Source organism: Dermacentor silvarum, chromosome 8 (assembly GCF_013339745.2).
Source record: "Dermacentor silvarum isolate Dsil-2018 chromosome 8, BIME_Dsil_1.4, whole genome shotgun sequence".
Lineage (NCBI taxonomy): Eukaryota > Metazoa > Arthropoda > Arachnida > Ixodida > Ixodidae > Dermacentor > Dermacentor silvarum.
Window position 1 is genome coordinate 88,816,131 of NC_051161.1, and position 12,412 is coordinate 88,828,542.

Sequence of the window (12,412 nt, forward strand, 5' to 3'; positions counted from 1 at the left end):
CGTCTAGCAGCGCCGCAGAGGATTCCGCGCGTGGTCTTTTTCTTAGTTGTGCGGCGCGCCTTTGTGTGCGAACGCCTAGAATTGTTGCCTTCCTGACCGCACAACCGATGGCACGTAGCCAGTAACAAGGTTGGTGGTAAACAGGTTCGTTGAAGATCATCACATACTCAGCTCTTTCGTGGCGCGGTTCGCTAAAGCTTCGGACTGTTGTTGCCCAGCACAATACACAGAAGGCCCATCGACAAAAGTACTACAAAAAGCAGCCTTGGGCTGTCTGGCGTGCTTTGACGTTGGAAAAATAGCGTGAAAACGCACGAGTACTGAGAAAGACAGGCACAGGAGCGTTTTACACCGGACGCCGTACAAAGAGATACGTATATTCAATTGATTGTCGAGATGCACCGGAAGAAAGACGTAAGTGCTAAATTGCGAGCGTTTCAACATGTAGCACCACTTCACTCGGTTAGGCGGCGGTGGTAAGATAAGGATTTGCAAGGAGGAAATAACGCGTGACAAAACAACGTATACGTCAAGTGTCAGTTGGCACAAGTGTTTGGTTCAAGTAAGGGTTTCAATACCATTTACTTGTCTCACGATAGTATATACTTCATGGTGGAAAATTGGTCTCTTTCTAGTACCGGATGCAGTAGTCGAATGTTTTATCACTGAGATATAGTTTACAGTTCTCGATGTAGAAAATATTTGAAATATCATAAAAATCTGCACAAAGAAAAACCATGGTTATGTCGTGGAGCCAATCCCCGTTTGGAAGGATGCCCAACAAGACACAAACGAAAAGACAAAAGAAACCTATACGGAAAGCAAAAATAAAGCGTTTCATAAAAGAAAAAGAAATGCTTTTTCTGCACTTACCTTAAAGAATATTGCAGCTTATCCCTATCGCCTCACTGACGAAGTGACCGAGAGTAAATGTCAATGCGTTCACTGCAACGCAGGTGCCCATGCGAGATTTGATATTCATGTGGAAGGAATTTTAAACTTCTTTAACTTCCGCTACAAAAATTGTCATCTAAGTCAGAACAAAGGTTCAGCAACCAGATTATCACATTTACTTGCGGTAAAAGGCCTCCATGTACCGCAAATTTGGCACTCGGTGATGGTGAGAGCGAATATATTCCTTGGAGCAGGTGGATGAATGTTCAGGTCTTTAATCATTTCTTGCAATTCATTTCCGACTTTCCTAACCAGGACAACAGTGTCATCTACAGAACTATTTATTTAAGGCGAATAGCATTTTTTACTCTATTGCCCGTTTTCCGATGGTTATTGGTTAGTTTTCGGTGGTGACTGGACTTGCACCGTCCATAAAAATAAGCCAACGCACAGGACACATATATTGTTGGCCTTCGCCGCTGAACGCCAGTAGTAACTATATTAGATAAAAAAATGTCGCAGTTTCGCCCGAAAGGCGAAGCATCGATTGCGATAGCAAATTACTAGAGAGCTATTCGGAGTAGGGATAGTAGTTTTATCGGCTGCATAAACTTATACACATTGGCTTACTAACTGAATTAACAATCGTGGTGTCAGCGCGCACAAGCAAACATGAATACATTACACTGAATGACCGCAGCCAACGACTCTCAAAACGCTGGCAGCAAGCGCAGGTTCCCGCGGTCTATCGCTTCAACGGAAACTGAGCGGCGAATGCAAGCACATACAAAGGTCAGAGCCGTGTGGAGATAAGAGACGGTGCGGGCGACCGGCACCGCCGGGCAAAGGAGAAGTTGTTGGCAGAGGAGAAGCTGCCCCCCCCCCTCCCCCCTCTTCCCGTTTCTTGCTTTCGCGTGGGAGATTGAGTGGCAAGATACGCCTTTGGTGCCGGAGCACAGCGCCGCCCCACCTCCCTCCCTCCCATACCCCGACATCCTTTCGGGCGTCGGTCGCGTTTGCTTTCCACCGTGCGTTGGTTCTCCGTGATAACGCGCGTCCCCCGCGCTCTTTCGCTCGCGCATACGGCGCGCGGCGACGATTTTATCGCCCTTGGAATCTATACGAAACCTCACGGCGACGACGACGACGACGGCGATGGTAACGGCGACGGCGATGCCGACGGCAGAAATCCGGTTGAAGTGTCCATATAATTGCTATCGCAATAATATATGTGAACGAACGGTTCGATATGAACGCCTTTTCACAAATGCATCAGTTTAGATTTTACCACGGTAAACTAAGTATTTCATTAAGTTGCGCTGAACAGCTAGGGCTGTTGCAGAGGCTGTGAAAATAGGCAACATGAAAGAATGCGAAGGAATGTAAACTGTGCTTTGTTCATCTGGGCAACCAGTCGCGATCATCTGGGCAACCTGTCAAAAGTTTTTTAAAAATTATAGCAGTACGTCTCTGGCCGCCAACCATTTGTACAGGACCGCATTACAGTTACTGCCCACACAAGTTGCCAAAAATATTGCTTCCGAGTTCTTTCGAATGTTTGTCCACAGTATCACTGAAACTGTAACTTCTAGTACGCTGAGGTTTTATTTGCCATATCCAATGGCGACGTTCAAAAGGCATACACAGGGCACTATACACTTGATTGACATCTTTTGGTGCTGAGACAGGGTTACATGTGCTCTTTTTAACCCCAGCGGTCCGTGAGTTCCGCGGCGCGGGTTTGGCGCCGGCTGGAGAGATGGCGCCACGCTGCGTGACCAAGCACTCAGCGTCCGGTGCGCCGCGGATAGCTGTTTCGCCGAGACGAGACTTGCAAAGACGTTTTTTTTCTGTGACAGGAAACTATTGCGCCCATATGGACCAGTGCACAGTATGACGTAGTGCGGTGTGGTGTGGTGGGGTGTGCCGTTGCGAACATGCTCTACACCTATTTTAAGATTGTAGCTAGTATCATCCAACCAATCTGCTTTGCCGGTAACCATTTCATGCTTACATCTGCTCTCGAGTACTCGAGAGCCAGCATTTTTTCCTATCGGTGTTTCACACTTCTGGCGAAACTACCACTTTTTTACGCGACACTCACTATATAAAACAGAATCCTTGGTGCATTCAGTTAGCCGAGCTTACATTTTAGTAACCTATATAAACTCACACTAGAAATAATGACAGGCCAAAGAAATATAGGTCATTGTGTGTAAAAAATCATTGCTCTGTCAGCACGCTTTCTGAGCTGCGATCTTTCATTTATTTGCTTTATAAAGACCCCGGTGCTTGATGTCTCTCTTTGCATGGCCACATTACAGCTGCTAAAAAGCAGACATCGCAAGTTCCACGACTCTGAGTGCGACAGGACGGATCCAGCTGTGGTGCTTCGTCAGCGAACCTTTTTGAGACGTGTTCAAGCGGCAAGGGTCGCGTACACTGAAAGTCTCTGCGCTGGAGTAACTGTCTGAATGTATAGCGAATATAGCCCCAGATTTTTCCTGGGATCTCTGGTTAGAAAAAAATAAAATGATATAAGCTATCTTGATGTCGTTACTAAACGCACGCTGTGTGCTTTATACATTTTTAGGCGAATAACAGTGACATATATTCACCCAACAATCATTTACTGCTAGTCTAACACCCCCCCCCCCCCCCCAATAGAGTGGCGCAGCAAACCAAATTGGGGGTAGGGGGGAGGGGGAGCTTGTGAGTGGTATGTTGTGCGTTGTTGGGGGCTAGGTATTTTGGGCTGGATGCAGGCCCAGCCTTATCCCCCCCCCCTTCGCACAGCTTGAACAAAACTTGTATGTATATACGGGATGACCAGTTTTAAGTTTTCCGGAATATTTAGCAATCGCCTGTTGCAGGTAACGCGTTGTAGTACTCGCGCTGCAATATTCAGAGAGGCGAACGTTACTGTTATGAGAAATCAAAGCACATATTCGCCGAATTAAACAAGTTGACTAATTAACTTCTTAATTTATTAGTTTATGGCACAAATTGCATTTTGCGAATTGTAGGTGGTGAATTTGCGAGGCCTATCCACTTCGAATTAATTTCCAGAATGACATCACCTTGGAGATACGCTTCATCAAGCTCCCCCCTAAAACGGCATTGTTCCACTTACTTATTAATGAAAGGCTCTTCTAGGCAGTGAAGCACAAAATTAACCAGAACACCCATGTATTTCGTCTCAGACTTTGGGAAATAATATTTCCAAACTGGTCTAATCCTGGAGATTCATTTCAAGTCCATAAGTCTTGTAAAGTCACGGGCTACAATTCGTGAATTGCAATATGTGCCGTAACGTAATTAATGAACAAGTTAATTACTAAATGTTTGTCAAGTAGTAGAATATATTGTAAAGGGGCGAAAATATATGTATTTACAATATATACAGTTAAAAGGTTGTAGCTCTGTGTACTACCATCTACAAAGTTCCGAGACACTTCAGCCTCTTCTTCACCAACCAACGTCATTTTGTCCACAGCGGTACAAACTCGTACCTGACATAACCCCCGGCGGCAGAAGCATCGTCTTAGAAGCATGCTTCTTAGGGTGTCGAATCAGTCTGCGAGTTATAGGGCTTTAGTCGCGAAACGTGCACGATATCAGTTCCTGGTGGGGTAGAAGACTTCGAAGTCACAGGTGATATCTCATATGTGAGGCTGGTTACTTGGCGAAGAACTCGGTATTGCCCGACGTATTGCGGCAGCAGCTCTTCGCAAAGGCTGACGCGACGGGAGGGTAACCAAAGGAGGACTAGGGATCCAGGGCTGAAATGAGCGTCCCGACGACGACTGTCGTAACGGTGCGTCTGGATATTCTGAGATGCCAGAAGACGGTCACGGACAATACGACGTGCTGTGACCGCGCGAACAATGGCGTCGGGAGCATAGAACGTGGTAGTGGTGGCATCAGAAGGGAGCAGCGAGTCAGGAAGCAGGAGGGGGTCATGGCCATATAGTAGATAGAACGGGGAATAACCAGTAATATCGTGAGGTCACGAATTGTATGCAAACGTCACGCAAGGTAAGGTGCCGTGCCAATCCCGGTGATCATCAGACACGTACATGGAGAGCATGTCCGTGAGTGTACGGTTCAGACACTCGGTAAGCCCGTTTGTTTGTGGGTGGTAAGCCGTCGTGAACTTGTGGGACGCTGAGCAAGAACGAATACGGTCGTCAACAACCTTAAAACGGAAACAGCGGCCTCTATCAGTGAGTAGCTGACGTGGGACACCATGATGTAGGACCACTTCATGAAGGAGAAAATCAGCCACATCAGTTGCGCAGCTTGTAGGGAGGGCCCGCGTTATGGCATAGCGCGTAGTATAGTCTGTTGCATCGGCCACCCACTTGTTGCCCGAGGATGAGCTTAGAAATGGGCCAAGGAGGTCCAGGCCGACGCGGAAAAATGGCTCACTGGGGATATCTATAGGCTGAAGGTGCCCAGCAGGAGAAAATGGAGGCTTCTTGCGGCGTTGGCAAAGTTCGCAGGAAGCGACGTAGCTTCGGACAGAGCGATATATACCAGGCCTGAAAAATCGTCGGCGCACACGGTCGTATGTACGGGAGACACCCAATGACCAGTGGTGGGCGCATCGTGTAATTGAGAGAGAATTGTCGAGCGCAGATGCTGGGGAATGACGAGAGCAGTTCAGCACCACGTTGATTCATATTGCGTCGGTATAAGGTCCCGTCCTGGAGAACATACAGAGAGAAGCGTCCTGTTGCTCCTAGGTAAGGCGTTCGATGATGGACCGCGAATGTGGGTCACGACGCTGCTCGTCGGCGATGCGTGAGAAGTCGGAGATCGACAAAACGCAGGTATCTGTATCGGTTTCGGTGCCATCCGGTGGGTCGACAGGGTAGCGGGAGAGGCAGTCGGCGTCCTTATGTAGCCGCCCAGATTTGTAGGACACGGAAAATGTGTACTCTTGCAGGCGTAAAGCCCAGCGCCCAAGACGGCCTGTGGGGTCTCTGAGTGAGGATAGCCAACATAAGTCATGATGATCTGTCACGACGGTGAAATCTTGGCCGAACAGGTAAGGGCGGAACTTAACAATGGACCAAACAAGGGCCAAGCATTCACGTTCTCTTATGGAGTAGTTTCGCTCTGGTGCTGAAAGAAGACGGCTAGCATACGCGATCACGTGATTGGTGTCCCACTGTCGTTAGGGCAAGATAGCGCCAATGCCATGGCCGCTTGCATCAGTGCGAACTTCTGTGTAGGCATGCGAATCAAAATGACCCAATACGGGTGAATTGGTAAGGCGACCGATAAGCGTTGAAAATGCTTCAGCCTGGTCGGGCCCCCAACGAAAAGTGGTGCCCTTTTTCAGGAGGTCTGTGAGAGGACGAGCGCTTTCGGCAAAGTTCTGGATAAATCGCCGAAAATAGGAACACAGCCCTAGAAAACTGCGGACATCGGTAGAAGAACGCGGAAGTGGAAACTCGCCAACGGCGCGAACTTTGTCAGGATCAGGCTGGATGCCAGAAGCGTCAACCAAGTGACCAAGTTCTCGTATTTGGCGGCGGCCGAAATGGCATTTTGCAGAATTGAGTTGTAGGCCGGCACGTCGAAAAACATCAAGGATATCTGAGAGTAGGTGGAGGTGGCTCTCAAACGTCGGTGAAAAAACTATGACGTCATCAAGGTAGCAGAAGCACGTAGTCCATTTGAATCCGCGCAGAAGAGAGTCCACCATGAGCTCGAAGGTAGCAGGGGCAATACACAATCCGAAAGGCATCACCTTAAATTGGTAGAGACCATCTGGGGTGACCAAGGCGGTCTTTTCGCGATCTCGTTCATCCACTGCGATTTGTCAGTAGGCAGAGGGCAAATCAGTCGATGAAATATAACTGGCACCTTGTAAGCAGTCCAGCGCGTCATCAATACGCGGAAGCGGATACACGTCCTTTTTGGTAATCTTATTCAGGTGACGCTAATCGATACAAAATCTCCAGGTAGTGCCCTTCTTTCTAACCAAAAAACGACAGGAGACGCCCACGGACTGCAGGAAGGTTCATTAATATCTTTAGAGAGCATTTTGTCCACCTCCGTTTGGATCACCTGGCTTTCAGCCGCTGACACACGGTAAATTCCGGTGTATAGGACGAGGGTTACGAGTGTGGATGGGATGGGTGACGACACGGGTACGACCTAGCGGGCGATTCCCAAAATCAAAAATGTCTTCATAGGACATCAGAATGCGGCGAACGGCGTCAGCGTAATAAGGTCGTAGGTCGGTGGCTATCATTGGCGTAAGCTTGTCGTTGCGTGAAGTAGGAGGGTCGGAAGCTGCAGCAGTGTCGAATCGTGGTTCGGGTGTAAGAGCAGCTACTCCACAGTCTTCCAAAGGGGACAGCACAGCGAGGGATACACCCTCAGGAAGCACTTGGAGACACGAACCAAAGTTCAGAAGGAGAAGCCACGCTCGATTGTTGACAAGAGTTACAATTGAGCTTGGTATTGCTATTTGGCGTGCCAGGAGAACGTCGCAAAGTGGGGACACTACGTAAGGACCATCTCGAAGTGGAGGAGAAGGCAATAGGAGGACGTAGGTCGTAGCATCAGGTTGCAGTCGAACAAATTCAGCAGAACGAAGTCTGGGCTGATGGTTGTCGGTCGGGTCGGCAAAGTAATGGGGCAGTTCAAGGCGAAGGGTGCCGGTTGCACAGTCAATAAGTACTGAATGAGCAGTCAGGAAGTCGATTCCAAGAATCACATCGTGAGGACACTCGGCCAGTACAGTGAACAGGACTAACACTGGACGGCCGGCAATGGTAACACGGTCGGCGCACATTCCCATCACGGCTGTTGTACTGTCATTAGCCACTCGGACGGCAGGCGACTCGGCAGGCGTCAGGACTTTACGGAGACGGCTATGAAGATCTGATCGCATAACCGACACCTGAGTGCCAGTATCAATGAGGGCTTGAACGGGTACATCATCAACAAAAATTTCGACAAGGTTCGGTCGAGCAGCAGGGGTCAGCAGAGGTTTTGTAGTCCGAGTCGTCAACGCAGCCTTACCTCCGGGGGCTCCATTCTTAGTTTGCCGAGAAGCGGCCCGTGTAGGACGGGTGTGAGGGACGTCGAGGTGTAGGCGAACGGGACTGACGGCGTTGCGGTGAGGGCGAGCGGCTAGAGCTGTTTCCCCGAGTGGGAAGGCCGGCATGGTATGGTTCAGAAAGGGGCGACAGAGACCGAGGGTCTCGGTCGAAGCGGCGATCAGCATATGGTCGAGGCGAGGAGTACCAGCGGCTACTACGGCAGTGGCGGGACATGTGACCTACCCGGGAGCAAGCAAAGCAAATTGGCCTGTCGTCCGGTGTTCGCCACTCAGAGGGGTTCCGATATCGATTCGGGAATGACTGGCGAGCTGCCGCAAAGCCAATGACAGGAGCGGTAGGGGTGGGATGTGGGCGGGCGGCAGACTGGATGTCCATGTTTGCAGTTTCTTGGCGGACAACAGCTTGAAAGAGCTAGATGGTCATGTTGGCGTGCGTATGGGAACAGTGAAGACTTGGAGCCATAGCCTCAAGTTCGCGACGGATGACCTGTGTCAAGCTTGGCGTGGCAGGCGGATGTGATGCCGGAGGGTCGTTGCAGGAGGAAGTGGCAGCCGTATCCGGAAGTCGGTCGGAGCGTTGCACGATGCGTTTGCCTTTCGCTTGCTCAAAATTTCGGCATTCTTTATGATGGATTCAACCGTTGAGCAGTTCCTGCAAAGCAGGAGGTTGAACGCATCGTCCGCGATGCCCTTCAAGATGTGTCCAACCCTATCGGCCTCCAGCATGTCTGCGTCCGCTTTATGGCAGAGAGCCAGAACGTCTTGAATATATGTGACGTACGATTCGGTTGGTGTCTGGACACGAAAAGCTGGCTCTTGCTTGGCCTCCATTTGACGTCCCACAGGTCTTCCTAAAAGATCGCGTAGCTTTTCTTTGCAGGAGTCCCAGCTTGTAATTTCGGCTTCATGCGTCTCGAACCATACCTTCGCGGTTCCTCCCAAGTAAAAGATCATGTTGGCCAGCCAAAGTGTGGCATTCCACTTGTTGTGCTTACCGACGCGCTCATACGACGTCAGCCAGCCTTCGACGTCGACCTTGCCAGTGCCAGTGAGGATTCCCGGGTGACGTATCTGGGTAAGTACCACTTCCGCTGGTGCCTGAGCGGTGGAGGCAGCGTCAGCGTCGGAGGCAGCGTCAGTAGCCATAACAGCGGAACCGATTTGACGCCCGCTGCGAAGATCCAGGGCCGCCTTGTGGCGAGATTACCCCGCACCTCCACCAAAATGTAAGGGGGGAGAAAATATATGTATTTACAATAAATACAGTTAGAAGGTTGTAGCTCTGGGTACCACCATCTACCGAGTTCCGGGACACTTCAGCCTCTTCACCAACCAACGTCATTTTGTTCAGAGCGGTACAGACTCGTACGTGACAATATGCTTCTATTCCTTGTGATACTAACGTCAGCATCTACGAACAGTCCAGGTGAAGGCCAAGAATTATGCGATCTGCCCCAGGCAGTCTCTAAAAATTCCGAAAAACCTAGAATTGACCACCCCCGTGTGCGTGCGTGCGTGCGTGCGTGCGTGCGTGCGTGCGTGCGTATGCCGCGGCTGCCGCTGCCGCGGCAACCGCGGTATCTACGCTACGTAGCAGACCACATCTACATGCAATTGTAGTATGCATGCGCAGCGTTTGCTTTGTGCGCGACAGAGCTTGAGTCCACGCTAGCGCTCATGTGCCGTGCCTGGCCGTGCTACGTGGTGCAGGACCAGCTTTGTTGTGCATTACCTTAACCGACGGATAGTAGCCACATCCAACTTGTGCATTTTGAGGCGCTATCCATAGCTCCATGCGAAGTGAAGTCTGCCAATGCGTCTAGCCGAGCGGCCACGAGTGAGTGCGCGGTGGCAAGCGTGGGTTTGGCGTCACCTTATGTTTCGCGTGGGTCGAGGCTAGTTGGGTGTGCAGAACTAATAGAAATTAGATAGAAACAATGGCTGCGACACCGATAAGCCGGGTGGTAAAAGTTTAATTTCTACGCGGGTGACCTCGGCCGAGTGTGAGTCGACGATATTCGGCTTCTTCCAGAAGTACCTAATTCTTACCGAATAAGGACGGTCGATGAATTTTTTTATTCGATTAACGTATAATCATTCATAATTTCAGCCTTTAATCGATGAATTGCTTTCGATGCAGAGTCTTTCATCAATTAATTGAATAACCGAAATTTTAAACTTTTAATAAAGGTGAAACACAGTTATCTACTTTTGTAGGACCCTATTTTAATGTTTGTGTAGGTTGGTGAGCACGACGTCGCGGCATCAAACCCGGCCAAGGCGGCCGCATATCGATGGGGGCGAAATGCGAAAACACATGTGTACTTTGATTTAGATGCACGTTAAAAAATTGCAGACGGTACAAATTATTCCGAAGATCCCCCACTACCACATGCCTCATAATCGGAGCCTGGTTTTCGCACGTAAAACACCTTAATTGTTTTTCTATTTTAATGTTTGAGAAGTGGAACCAAGTTTGAAACACAAGTGTATAAACGTTTGATAAACTATAATATTTAACTTGTCAAAGAATAAATATATTTGGCACTAGTGGCTTTTGAAAAGATATATGCTATGAAATGGCAGTTTGTGCAGAATTAAATACGATAGATGGCACTAGTGAATCCCTATATAGTACAGCTAAACGAGAAATAAGAAAAAAGGCAAACGTGAAAGGTGAAGTCCAAATGAAATATTCAAGAAATTTCAATATGCACAGGGGAAAGAAAATTACTGGTTTAGAATTTTAAACCACATGCTCTTTTCTACAGAGTGAATGAATATCAATTGGCTGGGATGTCTGTGGCGAAACCGACACCTTCTTTGAATAACCACACAAACCAGCATGCGAGAACAGATGCTCGGACGCTATAGATTTGCTGGAGTCGACATGAACTCCATCGCTATGTCAAAATACATGCTTCAAACCGGTGCGCACCCTGTGCCACGTCTGTAGTGCACTGGGAGTGGCACGATGATCAACGACTGGGTTGCTATATAGCATGCCTTGAATTTCGAGGGCATTTTAAACCTGCGACTTCGGTGACGTGTGCGGTGTTCGTAAAGAGAGGGAAAGCGGTAGGCTCGGCATCACTCGGGATTCAGAAAAACAGTCGACAGTCGCTCGACCACCGTTTTGGTTACGCAAAGGCATCCGTCACTGGGCCGGTGAGAGAGAGAGAGAAAAGTAAAGGAAAGACAGAGAGGATAACCAGAGATTATCTCCGGTTGGCTACCCTGTACCGGGGCAGGGGTAAAGGGATTCGACAGGAGAGAGAGAGAGAGAGAAAATAAGTATAAAAAAGGGAAAAAAGGGAAAGAAAAGAAAATCACACACACAAAAAACAGAACTGTTTCTGGGGGCACTGTCAAGCAGTCTGCGAAAGCATTCTAGTGTTGCATAGTGTCAACCTCCCATCCTACGTCACACAGTGTAGAGTCACAATTTGTCCCTGAGTCCGGTAACGCAGCAGTGCCTTCAGGGCGGCTCGTGCTGTAGTTCGTGTAGGCCAGTTTCCAGGGATGTTGATTTGCGTTATTGGGCGTTTGTCCAGTTGATCTATCGTTGCTCAGAGAGCTGCTCTCTGCGCGTTGAACGAGGGCACTCACAAAGAAAGTGTGCGATTGTTTCGTTGCACCGGAAGAGCGTTCTAATCACAGTCGGTCAGACAGGCCGGTGGCTCGCAAGAAGCGCAGAAGCACCTGCAAGGCCTTCTTCTGTGACGGTAAGTCCAGTCTGCAGTGGTGGAGAAATCTGACAAAGACCGGTCGTCCAATTGGTTGAACGCGTTGGTAAGAGAATGTCTCAGCGCACTGTGCTGCGGCCAGTCGCACAAAATATGTGCAATCGATTCTTCGTTGCCGCAGTGGTCGCAGGCTGCGCTGTCGGCCATTCCTATGCGGAAGGCATAGGCGTTGGTAAACGCAATACCCGACCATAATTGGCACAAAGGGGTTGCGTCTCCTTGTCGAAGCCTTGATGGTACCCGAAGGCTTAGGGTTGGGTTCAGAGAGTATAAGCGACCATGCTTGAAGTGCGATTTATTCTATTGTGACCTTTTGCGTTGGCGAGCAAGCACGCGGAGCTTCCGTGCCGCGTCAGTCCTTGAAAGTGGTATGGGCCGTTGGTGATCTTCTTTATGAGCTGTGCAGGCAGCTTGATCGGCCCGTTCATTGCCGATAATTCCGCAGTGACTTGGCAGTAACTGAAAAGATATTTCTTGCCCTATCTCAGTCAGATTGTGTATTGCCTCGGCAATCTCAAAGACCGGCTGCTCGTGCGGACCGCGGCGTAAAGGTGATAGTAGAGACTGCAGAGCCGCCTTTGAGTAGCAGAAAATTTTCCATTTGCGTGTCACTTGATCACTAATGAATTGTAGCACGGTACAAAGCGCTGCCAGCTCTGCTGCCGTCGACGTTGTGACGTGAGACGTC